The sequence below is a fragment of the Camellia sinensis genome, chromosome 7, assembly GCF_055761805.1.
Source record: "Camellia sinensis isolate YWXY chromosome 7, ASM5576180v1, whole genome shotgun sequence".
Lineage (NCBI taxonomy): Eukaryota > Viridiplantae > Streptophyta > Magnoliopsida > Ericales > Theaceae > Camellia > Camellia sinensis.
In genome coordinates this window covers 93,871,117-93,888,047 of record NC_138967.1, presented here as the reverse complement: position 1 = coordinate 93,888,047, position 16,931 = coordinate 93,871,117, and the positions used below count along the sequence as shown (strand labels likewise).

The 16,931-nt window shown below is 35.6% G+C and overlaps 1 pseudogene across 2 annotated transcripts; it reads left to right on the top strand.

Annotated features, from left to right (window-relative positions):
* Positions 1-717: 717 nt before the first annotated feature.
* Positions 718-16,661, top strand: LOC114282341 (receptor-like protein 6 pseudogene; annotated as a pseudogene). 2 transcript variants are annotated; one of them, XR_014335695.1, is made up of 6 exons: positions 718-3,857; positions 3,961-4,097; positions 14,011-14,175; positions 14,259-14,761; positions 14,863-15,365; positions 16,022-16,661. The product of XR_014335695.1 is annotated as a receptor-like protein 6 pseudogene, transcript variant X2 (transcript). The 2 variants fall into 2 exon arrangements; XR_014335694.1 differs by lacking the exons at positions 14,011-14,175; positions 14,259-14,761; positions 14,863-15,365; positions 16,022-16,661 and having other exon boundaries at positions 3,961-5,330.
* The last annotated feature ends 270 nt before the right edge of the window (positions 16,662-16,931 follow it).

Below are 16,931 nucleotides of genomic sequence, written 5' to 3'. Positions count from 1 at the left end.
AATTTTTTTGGATAAAAAATGGACACATAAATGGCACATGTGATGCATTTATAGATAAAAAATTATAAACTTGTTCAATTCAATGAGTCAATCTCAATCAATTCATTAATATTTTCTTTCAAGAACCCTAATCAGTATTATTATTTGAACTAAATTAACACAAAATTTAAAATTAAAATTCAAAATTGGACTTATCAAAATTATTCAAACTAAAAATGGCATAAAAAACAAAATGTAAAGATTACTCATATAATTTCCCATGTGGTTTATGGAAAACCGTTGCTAATAGTTTTGGGACCACTGAAATTAAAGACAAAGACTAGCTGTTGCGAACTTAAAGGGGTTTTTCCCAAATTAAGCCAAATTAGCAACCTATTTTTCAAACTAGGCCTAGTTTGGACGGAATTTCCAAACTAGGCTAAAACGTGGTTGTGAACCACACTTTCACCGTTTTTGTAGCTGTCGTGCGGAAATTTTGTGAAATCATAAAAGCGTGGTTACAAACCACGCTTTTAATTCAATTCTCAACTAACTCATTAACATTTTTTCTTTTAATAACCATAATTAATGTTATCAATTAAATCAAATTAAAACAAAATTAAAAGTTAAGAATTCGAAATAAAATTAATTAAAATTACTTAAACTAAAATGACATAATAGACAAAATGTAAAAAATATCAACATAATTTCTTATTGGAATTAAACACAAAAAATCACTGTTGCGAATTTGGAAGTCATGTGGGTGGTGGATAGAATTACACAGTTGCCGTGCTTGACGGGCTGGGCTGGGTTGCTCCACCACCACTACCATAGAAAGACTTAGCAGTGTGTATAAGAATGAGTAATACATTTATTCCTTCTCCATCATCAAACTACTATCCTTCCTATACTCTCCTTTTCATATCTCTCCGAATCCTTCTACCTGTAAGAAAACAAAATGAGTTGGGTTATGTTTGTTCTTCATCAATTTCTTCTGTTATTTCTCTTGTCTTCTTCTTCTTTTTCTACTTCTGCACGCCATACCTGCCTTGAGGACCAGAGATTTTCACTTCTCCAATTTAAAACAACATTTACCATAACTGCTAATGCCTCTGTTTTATGCGAATCTGATTCTCATTCTAAAATGGTGTTCTGGAATGAGAGTAGTGATTGCTGCTCGTGGGAGGGGGTCACGTGCGACTGGTCCAACGGTCATGTGATTGGACTTGACCTCAGTTGCAGCCAACTTCAGGGCACCATCCAACCCAACACCACCCTCTTCCACCTTCATCATCTCCAAACCCTCAATCTTGCCTTCAATGACTTCAATTTCTCTACAATTTCACCTGATTTTGGCTCCTTTCCAAGTTTGACCCATCTCAACCTCTCTCACTCTAATTTTACAGGCCGAATTCCCTCAAAAATCTGCCATCTGTCCAAATTGGTTTCCCTTGACCTCTCTTTTTTGAAATATCCTTACTATTCTTCTCCGGTGAGACTTGAACAACACACTTTCAATATGCTCCTTCAAAACCTAACCCAATTAAGAGAACTACACCTTGATTGGTTGAATATCTCTTCACCTTTACCTCATGCTTTGCTAAATCTATCTTCTTTGACATCTCTCAGTCTTGGTTTATGTCAACTGCGTGGGAAATTCTCAGAAAACATTTTTCACTTTCCAAACCTACGAGAGCTCTATGTAGGGGGAAATCTGGACCTCACAGGTAAATTTCCATACTTCAATGCAACTAGTTCCCTTCAATTTCTTGATCTTGGCGACATAAGTTTTTCTGGCCAATTGCCTGAATCAATCAGCAATCTTAAAGCCTTGAATATTTTGTACCTCCACTACTGCAACCTTTCGGGGTCCATTCCAGCTTCTGTTTGGAACCTTACAAAAATCACCGATTTAGCCTTCTCGTCTAATAGTTTCAGTGGTCAAATTCCCTCATCAATTTCAAACCTTGCAAAGCTTAATAGCTTGTATCTTTACGGAAACAATTTGAACGGTCAAATACCGGATTCCCTTGGCAACATGAGCCAACTAACTTCTCTCCATTTGAGTGATAACTCACTCAATGGGACAATACCATCTTCGTTGTTTGCTCTGCCTTCACTGGTTAGTATAGGATTGAGTAACAATAAGCTACAGGGACCAATTCCAGGATTAGTTTATGAACTCCAGAACCTAACCTCCTTGCAGGTTTCATCAAATAACTTAAGTGGTGTATTGGATCTAGATAAGCTTCTAAAGCTTAAAAATCTGTTCTATCTTGATCTCTCATATAATGGTCTCTCATTGAGCATCAACAACAGTGTCAACTCTACCTTGACCAACTTTGACACTATAGGATTAGCTTCTTGCAACTTGAGCGAATTCCCAAACTTCTTGAGAGAACAAGCCAGAATGCGTTCTCTAGACCTTTCAAACAACAAAATTCACGGTGAAGTTCCAAAATGGTTATTCAATGTGGGGAAAGATTCATTGGAAAATTTAAATCTTTCTCATAATTTCATTACAAGTTTAGAGCGCCTTCCATGGAAGAATCTACAGCTTATTGACCTGCACTCCAACTCACTCCGAGGACCACTCCCTATTCCACCTAACACCACATATGTTTTCTCTATCTCAAACAATAAATTGACCGGAGAAATCCCTACATTGATTTGCAATCTGAGTTCACTTGGAGTTCTTGATCTGTCTAATAACAGTTTGAGCGGGTTGATTCCACAATGTTTGGGAAACTTGAGCAACAGTCTCTCAGTGCTGAATTTAGGGACTAATAGCTTTTCTGGCACCTTTACTGCAACATTTACCAAAGGCAATTTCCTAAGGAATCTTAACCTGAATGGCAACCAAATTGAAGGACAAGTTCCACGATCTTTGCTCAATTGTGAATACTTGGAAGTTCTAGATCTTGGAAAAAACAAGATAAATGATACATTCCCCCACTGGTTGGAAACTCTTGTAGAATTGCAGGTTCTTGTCTTGAGGTTTAATAGGTTTCATGGTCACATAGGCACCTCCAAGACCAAAGACAAACATCCTTTTCCTAAGTTGAGAATTATTGACATATCTTGCAATGAGTTCACTGGCCTTTTGCCAACAAATTATATAAAACAATTTCGAGCTATGATGAATGTTGATGAACATGAAATGAAATTGAAATACATGGGTGACAACTATTATCAAGATTCTGTGGTGGTGATGATTAAAGGATATGAGATTGAATTATCAAGAATCTTAACAGTCTTATCAATCATTGATTTTTCAAGAAATAAATTCCAAGGAGAGATTCTGAAATCTATTGGGAGGCTTAATTCACTTCGGGGTCTTAACTTATCCCATAACAACCTTGAAGGCCGCATTCCAACTTCACTTGGAAATTTGAAAAACCTTGAATCATTGGATCTTTCCTCAAACAAGTTTGTTGGGGAGATTCCTCAGCAATTGAAAAGTTTGACGTTTCTTGAGGTACTAAACCTTTCGGACAACCAACTAGGAGGACCAATTCCTCAAGGGAGCCAGTTTAATACATTTGGAAGTGATTCATATGGTGGGAACGTGGCCTTATCTGGATTGCCTTTATCAAAGAAATGTAAGGAACTACTGTCACTGCCACCTCCACCAACACTCCAACAAGATGAGAATTCAGACAAGTCAAGCGGATTTAACTGGCAAGTTGTAGTGTTGGGGTATGGATGCGGATTTTTATTTGGAATGATTATGGGATATCTTATGTTTGTAACTCGAAGACCCGAATGGCTTATGAAAATTGTTGAAGGAAAACATCATAAGAAGGTGAAAAGGTCTAAGAAGGGTGCCCACTGATGCAGTGAAAGAAGAAATCAATAAAGACAAATGGCATTATTCGGTAATTGGAATTTATCTTTGCAGCATTACTTTGTTGAATTATCTTTTATGGTTTCTACTTATATGCTATATTTGAGTTATTGATGTTCTTATTTCAAAACTAGGTTTGTTCCATTAAGTAGCACAATAAAGCAATGGTATCCACTTGAAGGGGTGTTTCACCTAGCTACTGCATTTGAGTGGGTGAGCATCTGGATAACAGCCATACACGGACCACTTCAAAAGCTTTACCCTTGTTGCGGTATTGAATTCTAAAGTTTTGTTAAGTCGTTTAGTTTTCTTGAAGCACTGAGTTAAATAAGAGTTTCATGTCATGGTTTTTTGTTGTTTTCTATCTCACATCATGTAGCAACCTTTAGAGATTTGTATTTTTGTATGTAATTTTTTTTTTAAATTGGATTTCTGTCACAGAAGACAAGGCCATGCCTAGGTTTTAACTTTGAAATGCAATCTTACAATGATAGAATTGTTGTCTACTAGATAGAGAATTCATATTGAAAATAATATTATATGTTACTCTTTGAGCAGTTTTTTACCCGTTGCTATTGTAGTCCAGGTGAGCTTCCAACATCATCTCTTCCACACCTTTTTATCAATAAACAAAATTGTTGATAATTTGATTTTGTTTTTCTTCTTCAATGACGATTGGGGGATAAATTGGAGATATTAACTAGCACTTGTTTCCATATCGATGTGGGAATGTTGTGATTAATTATGGTAAGAAAATGCTGATTTGAAGAGCACTGATTGAAAAGGTCACAGGCAAGAAAACTATTGGGGTTGTGAACCTTGATTAGTACTGTACATTTCTGTTTGCACTCATTTTTGTAAAATTTCCAACCAACAGGTGAATCAATTGAATGATGACACATGGCAATAAAGTCAAAGTAAAAGTCTTTCATTTGATCAAATGAAAGAATTGTTTAAGTCCATGAATTGTTGAAAATAGTCATAAAGTAGTTATCAAACAAATGTTGGCTTAGTGGGCTGATTTGTGTGAAGTCAAGATTGTGAATTGGAGCTCTATTTTATGTCGATATAGTGCTCTGAATTTTGGGGGATATGCGAGAGATTTGAAGAATTGATAAAGTTCAAAGGCTTGGAAATGAGATAACAGTTACAGCAGCGGTTGGGGGGGATAAAATGAATTTCAGAATTTTAAGTTGTTTAGTTTTCTTAAAGCACTGAGTTAAATATGAGTTTCATGTCATGACTCTTGTTATTTTTCTCGCATCGTTTAGCAACCTTTTAGAGGTTTTCACTTTTGTATGTAGTTGCTTTTAAATTGGATTTCAGTCATAGAAGACTGGGCGTTGCCAAGTGTTTAACTTTGAAATGCTATCTTACAAGTTACAACTCAAACCATTCCCCTTGTTACATTCTTAATCATTTTGAGTAATAGAAATGCTGGCTACTAGATAGAGAATTCACCTTGAAAATAATGTTATATGTTAATCTTTGAGCATTGCTTTTACTCGTTGCTATTGTAGTCTATTCTATTTTTTTTGCATCTTCAATGGCGATTGGGGGATCAAACTAGAGATATTTACTAGCACTTGTTCTATAGACTTGGGAATTTTGTGATTAATTGTAGTATGAAAATGGTGATATGGAGAGTATTGATTGAAAAGGTCGCTCATATTTATTTTTTTGTGAAATTTTACTGGTGCAAGTGTTGCCATGAATAGGAACATATTAGATATTTTAAAAATTCAAGTTGTTGAGTTGATGCCACATTGTTTGATAAGCAAAAATATTGGCTTAGCAAATTCATGTTCGAGTTTGGTATGTGTATCATTAAAAATATTAGTTACTCCATGAAGGAGATAAAAGGATTTGTGTAGTTTTATTGGCTGGCCACAAGCTCACACATCCAATGAAGATATTAATCTCCACATTTAAGAGTATTTTTGGTATCCTGCAACCCAAAACCCTGGTGGCAATAATTAGGGAGCTTGCGTAGTAGGTCGTGTGGTTTAGGGACCAGTGAAGAAGTAAATGTCACACATGAGACCATAGGATTTACATGCCTAAGGTTATATAGTTATGTTTTATGATTTGGCTTTGAAAAGGTGAAAGAAAGGTTCTAGACTTTGAAGCGTTTGAAAGAGCTAGAACAGACTTGGATTTAAAGGGGTGATAGGCTGTTAAAATTTTATAATTGTGGCAAGAATTTTTTAAACAAAATTTTGGGATCCCAGTTTGTGTTCTGGTGGATGATGACTGGAATGACACGAGTTAATGCCTTCTGTCACTTGTGGGGGTCCGATTATGGTTAGCATTTGGATTTTGTCACGTTTTTCATGTGGCTTTGTTCTAGGAATCTTCATTAAATACTTTATGACAAAAAATAATTTTTTGAAGTTGAAGTGGTGGAAATGAGCATAGGTTTGGTTGTCTCCACTATGTTTTTTAAATACTAAATAATTACTTGGTGTTACTTTAATGCTATCAATATTTAAATGTTGGTCTAGCTTGTTTGAAAGGTGGTTGATAAAATAATTGTCATCCTTGAAGGGTGGATGATAAAAAAAAAATTCAGCTCAAATTTGTTGTTAATTGGAGCATAGCCCAAGTTCAATTTATTGAGCTCAAGGCTGCCTTGGACACACAAAATTAGGTTAGAGGTCGGGCTTGGGGGCCTCAGGCAACTCTCAAAACAACTTGGATAACTCTTCAATCTTACTGTACCCGCTCACGTTGCACCTTTAGTTACAAATTGCAAGCTACCTTAATTTAAACCAAATCCTAACTGAATTGCTAAAAGTTCATTCGAAAAAATTGGCCATACAAATCAATCAATTTTCATTGCAAACGTAACAAGATTTTATTTCCCAGTGTTGAATTTTTTTGTTTCCTAAATATGTGTTTGGATCATGGATTTGGGTCAGGATTTGAAAATAAAAAGAGAAAAGCGAGTGAAATGCAAATAAAATATAAGTTACATTTTTTTCTTCATTTCTTTTTCCAAGACTGCAAATTTGCTATGACTATGTAATAACATGTTAATGCCTTGTCACATGACTTCCTTTTGTGTTTGTTGTTTCAGTAAATATATGCTTTGACAGTCATGAAGTCTCTGTTAGAGTAGTAAATTACAAGCTGTTGAATGGAAATTGTCATCTAATGTAAATGGAAATGAGTTGTCAATTGAAGATAGTTTCAAGCTTCACTAATCTATTAGTGTTCTGAAGAAACATCAGTTGTGTTATAGAAAAAAAGAGGATTCTTGACATTTTTTTCTCTCCAGCTGAGAAACCATTCCATCTTTAGTTCCTTTCTCAAAAAAGGATTCAATTTGTACACGCAAGAAATAGGCTGATTCGGCCCATTTTGTTCAATTTCTCATGGAGTAAAATTCTTATTAGTAGGAATCAAGGGAATGGCCGCTTGCCCTCAAATTTCCATTTAAAGGTGGATGTCGATGTCAATCCTCGAGTGCAAGTAACTTGGCATTTCCCCGAAAATGTCATTGAGAGTTAAAAAAATTATAAATGAATGGTGATACCACGTGTTGATGATAACGTGGTATAATTGTTACATTGATTTTCCCCCCCTCTTGTTTGTGATTGTCATAATTGAAAAATGTGTGACAAGAAAGAAGATATAGCACATTAACAGACTTCATCCAATATGTAGAGATAAGGTTGTTGTATGATTGTTCACTCAAAATTAAGATTGTGGATAAATTCTTTGATTGTTCAGCTTGCAAATTAGCTTTTCTCTGAATGGGAGGACATGGTTGATAATAGGAGGAGAAAGTATGCTGAATAATTTAATTTTCTGAATTGCTAAAGTTCTTGCAATTGAGTTTGCTCACTGGGCTGCATTCCAAGCTGTGTTATTTTTTCTTTCTCTGCTCTATTCTGTTTCCTTCTTTCTGTGTTTGGATGACCAGAAAAGAAAATTTGGTACGACATTGTGTCGATGTACATGCCTCAAGCTAAAATTTGATCCTAGAATTACTGAAATGATAAAGGAAATATGCCAGAAATGCAGGAGAAACAAAGCAAACCGTAACTTTTAGATGATGGAAGTAGCCAGTTCTTCACAATTTCAGTATCTTTGCTTCTAGTATCTCTCCTGATACAACACAAACCTATCTTATTTCACATTTCTCGTCCATTTTCTTTTTCCTTCACAAATCAGTCCATTTTCTTTTTCCTTCACAAATCATTCTCCAAATCCATGACCCAAACACAAACACAGTCTTACGAACTTCAATTATAAACCTACTAGAGTCAAATGACTCAGCTAAGGAAATATTTTATGAGCAGTATAAAATATAGTTACTAGTTGATTGTAAACAAAATATTGTAGAAATTGAATTATTGTGAGAATCTAGTGGCAAGTGTTTGTTTTCCCTACACAACAGGTTGTGTGTTTTAAGTCTTGAACATAAGATTTTTTCTTTTTTATTTTATTTTTGTAATCACTTTCACACTCTGCACAGTTTTCACATGGCCACTCAAATTTGACTTGAATTTATTTAATAATGTGATTCTATGAATGTATGACTCAATGGGACAAATTAGTGACTATGGCCCATACCATTTACAACTTTTCATATTTGGCAAAGTAGTAAAAGCCACGTCAAGTGAGTTGACTGTGTTTCTTATAGTGATTTACATGGGATAAATTGTGGGCAATCTTTCTTGGTGTACACTCGGACTTAATGGTTGATGGGTGATTGCTTTTGAATTTACTTTGTAGAAATGGATTCAATGTATTCTTCTCTAGTTGAGCAGAAAATATATTTTGTAAAATAATTTTCATATATTTTTGAAACAAAAATCAACGAAAAACAAATTTATTGAAAATATAAAAAAACCTTTTTTTATTAAAAATATTTTTTGTCAAATCAAACATAGGGTTACTTGTGAAATATTCGTTGGCTAACAATTATGTGGGTTTATGATAATACACTGTTTTCTTATGTCATATGTGTTTGACTTCGATCTTTCAGTCGGCATAGGCAAAAATCATCAACCTAAGGTTGTCATGGTGTTCTAAAATATGGCCCTTGCTACATAGAAAATTTTCCTTTGGAAATTCAAAGTTTAGCCCCCAAGCAGAGATTAAAAAAAGCAAAGAAATTCGGGGTCCCTATTACAACTTTTTGAGTTAATCATACAAGTCATAAATGGCAACTACAATGACTTTGTGAAAAACAAAAACTATACTATAAAGGACATGTCTTCTAACAAGCTCATAACACCCTCTTCAACCTCAGTTTCCTTCAATATGAAGCTTCAATTCCCACCCATTCCTCTCCTCTTAGCCCCCTCCAATTCATCTTCGTTCTAGTCATGAACATGAAGAGATTCAAACCCAAAAACTCTATCCCAAAACTACCCCAGGTCCAAGAAAACTACCTCTCATAGGAAACATTCACCAACTTCTTGGCTCATCACTAGCCCATCACACATTGAAAAAATTGGCCACAAAATTTGGACCCTTGATGCACCTCCAACTTGGCGAAATGTCCACCATCGTCATCTCCTCGCCAGAAATCGTCAGAGAGGTCATGAAAACAAAGGTGGGAACAGGCAAATCCTTTAACAATTGTTGCAACCAGCATAACTCTGCTGCAGTGTGAGCTAAGGACAGATATTCGGCCTCAGTTGAAGATTTGGACATAGTGCTTTGTTTCTTAGCAGACCATGAAACCAAATTCGAGCCAAGAAAAACATAAAACCCAGAAGTGGACCTCCTATCAGAAGTGTCCCCAGCCCAGTTGGAATCAGAAAATGCTTGCAGTTGAAGGGGACCAGCTGTAAAACTAAGACCATGGGAGATGGTCCCTTTTACATAACGAAGTAGGCGTTTAACACTTGAAAATGACCATTGGTAGGAGAACTCATTAACTAACAAGCTTGATTTACTGCGAGAGCCAAGTCAGGCCTATTAATTGTAAGATATTGCAGGCCACCAACTATGCTGCGATAAAAAGAAGGATTGGCAAAGGGCAAGGAGTCAATGGCAGATAAAGAGGGCTTGACAACCAATGGAGTAGAGCATGGTTTACAGTTAAGCATGCCAGCTTTGGAGAGTAAGTCAGTGGCATACTTTTGCTGAGATAAAAAGTAACCATGAGCCTAAGCTTGAACTGAGATACCAAGGAAATATGAAATTTCGCCAAGTTCTTTCATAGAGAAAACCTTGTGCATTTGAAGAAGAAGCTGATCAATAAGACTTGAATTACTACCAGCCAAAAGGATATCACCCACATAAATGAGGATGATAGTAATATAGGAGGTAGTCTTCTGAACAAAAAGAGAGGAGTCTGAATGACTATTAATGAATCCTTGAGATAGAAGAAAAGTTGAAAAAGTGGAATACCAGGCCCTTAGGGCCTGTTTAAGACCATACAAGGCCTTCTTCAATTTTCAAACATGAGTAGGATGTGTGGAATGAACAAACCCAGGTGGTTGTAACATAAACACTTCCTCCTCAAGCTTACCATGAAGAAAAACATTGGAAATGTCCAATTGCTTCGAAGTCCACTGAAAATGAAGAACCACCAAGAGTAAAATTCTGATGGTTGGTTGCTTAGCCACAGCGCTAAAAGTTTGTTGAAAGTCAATACCCTCTTATTGTAAATAATCCTTGGCCACTAACCGAGCCTTGTACCTAGCAAAACTTCCATCGGAATTCTTTGTGATGCGATATACCCATTTACAACCTATAGCAACTTTGTGAGAAGGAAGAGGAACCAGATCCCAGGTACCTTGTTGTTGAAGGGCATTATATTCTTCTTGCATAGCTTGAACGCAGACAGGAGAAGACACAGCTTGTTTGACAGTAGAAGGCTCAGTAGTAAGGAATAGAGAAGGCTTAAAAACAGAAGCAGCAAGACACAAAGATGTTTGAGTCTTGGACCTAGTAAGAATAGGATGACAATTGAAAACTAGAGAAGGGACAGAAGGGGGAGGAGGCAAATGAAGATTTATATAGAGAGAATCAATAGGAATGGGAGAAGGGAATAGGGATGGAGAAGATACCGAATGAGGAAAAGCAGGAACTAAAGAAGCAGAATGTGGAGAAACAGAAGGAATTGAATGTGAAGAAATTGAAGGAACTAAATGTGGAGAAACAGGTCCTGAAGGAGGAGAAGGTTGAGAAACAAGATGAGAAACAGGAGTAGGGCCCCAGAAAAAACCAGATAAAGAAGAAGGAGAAAGAGGAGGAGTATGAGGAAGAGAAGAGAAGGGGAAGCAAGATTCATTAAAAAGAACATGTCTGCAGATATGAATTTTACCTGTGAAGGGATCTAAACACCGATACCCTTCCATGAAAGGGTGATACCCCAAGAACATACAAGAGGTAGACTTGGCGTTGAAGTTTATGAGAAGTGTAAGGCTTGAGCCAAGGAAAACATTAGCAGCCAAAACCCTTTAAAAGAAGAATAATCAAGAGGATGATGAAAAAGAGTCTCATAGGGCAAGACATTATGCAAAGTAGAGCTAGGCAAACGATTAATGAGAAAAACTAAAGTAGTGATAGCATCAAACCAAAAAGAAAGAGGCAAATTTGACTGATGAATAAGAACACTAGTTTTTTCAGAAATGTGTCAGTGCTTCCTCTCAGCCACACCATTTTGAGACCGAGTATAGAGGCAACTCTGCTGATGAATGATTCCATTAGATGCAATAAATGAATCAAGCTTCTTATTAACAAACTCAGAACCACCATCAGTGCGTAAAATTTTAAGAGAGGTGTGAAACTGATTTTCAGCATAAGATTTGAAGTCTAAAAACTTAGCAAAAACTTCATTCTTGTAATGTAAGGGGTAAACCCAAAAAAAACTATTAAAGTCATCCACAAACAAAACACAGTATTTAAAGCTATTCGCAGAAGAGTTAAAGGGTCCCTAAATATCACTATGAACCAAAGAAAAGAGAGCATTCACAGAAGTATTAGAGAGCTTGAATGGCAGTCTATGAATTTTAGCAACAATACAATTTGTACAAGAAGCAATCTTATTACAAGTAGAAGAACAATCAATATGATCAGAAGAAAAATAAGGCAAATGCTTGATAATGTGTTGAAACTTTAAAGGGGAAGGATGCCCCAATCGTTGATGCCAAGTGAGTGCACTAACAGAAGCAGGTGAGTGAGCATGATAGGCCTGTGGTAAAGCAACATGAGAAGGAGAGAACTGATATAAGCCATCCACATTAGATCCACTATGAAGAATTTTGTTCGTAAGCTTGTCCTGGATTTGAAAAGAGTTAGCATAAAAAATAATAACACAATTATGATCACGAGTGAGCTATTGAACAGACAAAAGACTGTACGCAATAGCAGATACATGTAACAAATTGTTCAAAGTAAAAGAACAGGTAGGAGCAGGCAAAAGACCTGTGCCAATATGATGAATGGGCAAAAAGGAACCATTACCAACAGTCACTTGATCCTGTCCTTCATAAGGCTGTGAGAGATGGAATTTGAGAGATCATTCGTGAGATGATTTGTAGCAGCTGAGTCAATGTACCAGGGCACAGAGGAAGAACGAGGTGGTGAAGAATTGTAAGAAGATGAGGGAATTGTTGCTGCATAGGCTCTTGAGTTTGAGGGATTAGCTGGAACTGGAGATGAGGAAGACAGTGGTTTGAAAGATGGATCCATTCGATGCCAGCAATCAATAGCAGTGTGGCTTGGTTTGCCATAAATCTGACAACCAGTGGAATTGAACTGTGATCTGTTTCTGTTGTTATTTGATTAAAGAATATGGTTGTGCACATCAACACGCTAGATCGGTTTTGAGTTTTTTTTTTCTAAATTTTATAAATTTATTTATTTGTTTATTTTTGTTTCTTCCTTTAATAATCACCATGTATAAGAAATGAGAGAGGGAACTTGTCCATGCATATTCTTCTGAGGGTCTTGGAGGAATACTTGTGAGTTACTAACCTTAGTAACTTAGGTCCCCAAGTTTTTTCGTATAGAGTTGATTGAAACAGGTATTGTGAGGTAGTTATTTTGTGGCGCCTCAATTTTAAGTGAAGAATTTATTATTTGGGTCACTATGTTGTCTGAAGGTGCCAAATTATTTTTAAAAAGTGGAGTTCTAAGATTTTTGAGTTCTTCCATCTGCCTTTATTTTCTTAATATGTTAATTGTACGGTTTTCAGAGGTTGCCTCTGTTTTCTTGTTTTGGCTGTAATTTTTAATAGATTGCTATAATTCTATGTAGAAAATCATAGCTAAATTGATTGTTTGGGAACAAAGCTTTAAAAGTTTCCTAATTTATCCAAGTTTCACAAGAGTTGGATTCAGATTGGTTGATTGAATTTGAATTGATCAAGTTTCAGATAGCAAAAAATCGGCTATAAATTCTGAATATTTGATGAAATTGGCATTCTGGGAAAGAATGGCTTTCTTATATTGTCTATTAGTTTGGTTGGAATTTCAACTAAATTTTAAAAAATCGGTTAATAATCGAAAGAATTTAAAGATTGTATAGTAGTTAATGGAAATCTATTTTTGTAGTGAGGTTTCAATAAGGTGTTGGGATTAGGAAGCTGGACTTATTTAGTAAGGCGATATTAGAAAAATGGCTATTGAGATTCACACTAAAGAGGCATAGTCTTTGGAGAAGATCGATTGAGGGGAGATATGGCAGCTTGCTTGGTGGGTAGAGGATTTATACTAGTAGAGGTCCATATGGGGTTGGGCCTTTGGAAGAGTATTCTCTCAATTTTTAGTTTCTTTACATTAATTATTGGCATTTGGATTGATAACCAGAGCTTCTTGTGGAAATTATTTAGTTTTTCATTCCTTTACTCATCAATATTTAGACCCTTTACCCACCCAATAAATATTTAGACCCTTTTTGTTTTTTGTCTCAAATTTGTTCGTTCGTTGGTAGGCTTATCTAGATCACGATCTTAACAATTGGATTGTTCAGTATATGAATTTTAGTATTGTTTCGATTGAAGGGTATGATTTAGATTTTGATAAATTTGTTTGAATTTTGCAAAATTTATATGTTTATTGACCTATTCTTTGGCAATTTTGTTGTGTTCAATTTGTTAAATTGCCACAAAAATGAAATTTTTGGGAATTCTTCTGAATTATTGTTCATTTGGTCAATTGGGTCAGTGTTGTTTTGGTGAATTTTGCTTTGAATTTGTGATTTGGTTTTTCAGGGGAGGGGTTTGAAGTCAATTCCTTGGAAAATGGGGGTTATGTTGAGGCGGGTTTTGCCCATTTGTGGTATAGTCTGTTTCTTCTATCCTTCCCTCCGGGCAAGGTCGAGACAGTCTGTGAAGCGGTACAAAAATCTTCTCGCTGATATCTTTCCTCAGTCTTAGGTGAGTATTTGGCTTCCCTTGTATCAGTTTTACTCGATTGTTATGTCTCTTTGAAGTAATCTCAATAATTTTTGTTGCTTTAGAGGTCAGTTGGCGTGACTTTTTGCAATTCTTGGGCTTCTGTATGTTGAGGATGACTACTTCAAAGTATTTTATCAAGTACATTGTTATTGAGTACTCAACAAAAAGAGAAAAAAAGGGAAAAAGTACTTAGTGTTTGACATTGATCTGGTTGATATATATGCTCCGGGGATTCAAATGTGTTCTGAAAATGGTGGGAAAATTTAGAGATATGTTGATTGGGATAATCTGCTTTTGAGGGTAAAAAATGAAAAGGGCAACATATCATTACACGAGGCCTTGATGAACGGTCACCAAGTTGTAGCTTATTATTTGATCACGGTAGATCCAGAAGTGTTATATTATCTGAACAATGAAGTGAAATCAGCTCTGTTTTTCGCTGCTGAAGTAGGGTTTTAGGAATTTGTCACGCATATTCTATGTGATACAGTTGGGATTGAAAATACAAATGAAAGACTTAAACGGTAATCACCTATTCATGCTGCCATTTTAAAAAGAAACCGTGGTAATTCTGACAATTATTCTTGATTTCTCTTTGGTTTTTGCATTTTTGTTTCTCAATTTATTTTAAAATCCCAGGTGTTTTTGATGCCTTATTGAAATCAGAACCAAGGTTCATTCGATTAAGAGATGAAGAAGGAAGGACTCCACTTCACTTGATTGCATGATTGGGCTATCTTGAAGAGGTTCAAGACTTGTTAGGAAGACAGAGTTCAGGTGCTATTGCAAGGGACAACAATGGCTTACTTCTTATTCATTTAGCATCAATTAAAGGCCATGTTGATGTTGTCCGGGCGTTGCTTCAGTATTGGCCTGATTCGAGGGAACTGCTCAACTGTCATGGTCAAAATATTCTTCATGTTGCAGCCAAGAGCAGAGGACATAAAATGGTTAGTTACATTCTCCAAACTCCTGAGGTCGAGAAGTTTTATAAACATGAGGGATAAGCATGGAAACACAACCTTGCATTTGGCTACCTTGGATTGGCATCCAAAGATTGTTAGTACCCTAACATGGGATGAAAGAGTGGACTTATAGTGAATAATGAGGGTATGTCTGCTCTTGATTCTGCTGAATACTACATGGAAAGAATGTCCTCATTTCGAAAGGTATGCACTCAGCTAATTAAATAACCCTACACTTCAGATACCTAATGAAACATAACAAAATGAGGGTATGTCTGCTCTTGATTCTTCATGTTATTTATCTATTTTTATTTGCATCAATTCCACGTACATTAATATGTCAAAAATAGGGTCCAAGCAAAGCTATATCTATTGTTTGGGTAAACTACTAATAGGTCCTAATAGTTGGACTTAATTCTTATCAAGTCCTATTAAAAATAAGTCTTGGTAAAATTGTCGTTCAAAATAATTTTTTTGTAATAATTTTTTATATACGTCGCTAAAAATTGACAATTAGTAATTTTTTTTGGTCATGATTTTTACAAATTGTCGCTAAAACTTACAATTGATGATTTTTTTTATAACAAATTTTTCCCATAGGACCTATTAGACAATAAGTTCACTTATTAGGACCTACATGTGAGTTTCCTTTGTTATTATTCATGATTAATGTTTTGTAATGGTAACTATTGTGAATCTTGTGCCAGTCCGAATATACAATCTCGAAATGTTTTTCACTTAGTGTGCTAAAGCTAAAGTTCTCCAAAGGTTGTCTGTGTGTGAACATTCCTTTTCATAGTACTACGAATTATTATTTAGCATTGACTGGAAGGAATTTTAATGGCCTGCTATTTCAATAGCCATTAGGTGGTCATAGTTTAAATTTGTGAGACATTTTTATCTTGCGACGGTTAACATGGACTGCATTGAAAGCCGCTGGTGCACCGCTAGCTTACTGTAGAAAAGCCGTCAATGCTAAAAAGAAACAAGCATCTATGCAACTGGAGAAAGTGAACATAGACAGCTATAAGGACCGATTCAACACTCTTCTATTTGTGTCCACCCTCATTGCCACTGTAACTTTTGCAGCTGGTTGCACAATACCCGGTGGTTATAACAACATTGAACCTGACCAAGGCATGCCAACTATGCTAAAACACAAGTGGTTTCACATATTCATTTTCTGTGACACCATAGCTCCATTATTACTGCTGTTACCCTCATATGGGCACAATTAAGGGACCTCAATTTGGTGCTTACTGCCTACAGATTGGCGGCACTGCCACTACTGGGGATCACTCTCACCAAAGCAAGGAGGAAATGATATCAACAGAGATATTTCCTCGTTTAATTTATTTGATTTGTTGGTTAATTGAGTTCCTTTTGTTTGCTTTTGGTCTTATATGTTGGTATCTAAGTAGCTTGCCAGCAATTATGTAATTGTACGTAATGTTTTGATATTTTAGTGTTTTACAGTTAATGTGGCTGTTATATGTTGGAGACGAGTGGTTTTGTTCTTGTTTCTCTCCAATGTATACTCATTTTATTAATAAATTTTTTGTTGGTAAAATAAAAAATTTAAAAATAAAGAAAAAAAACTCATCTTGTATATACAGAAATTTTCTAAATATGCATTTGGTCTAACTAGTAGAAAGAAATACGTAGAGAAAAAATCAATACACGCAGAGAGAATTAAATTCAAAATAAAATGAGATACATATTGATTTTTTTTTTTTTTTTTTTTTTTTTTTGGGATAAAATTCATTTTAT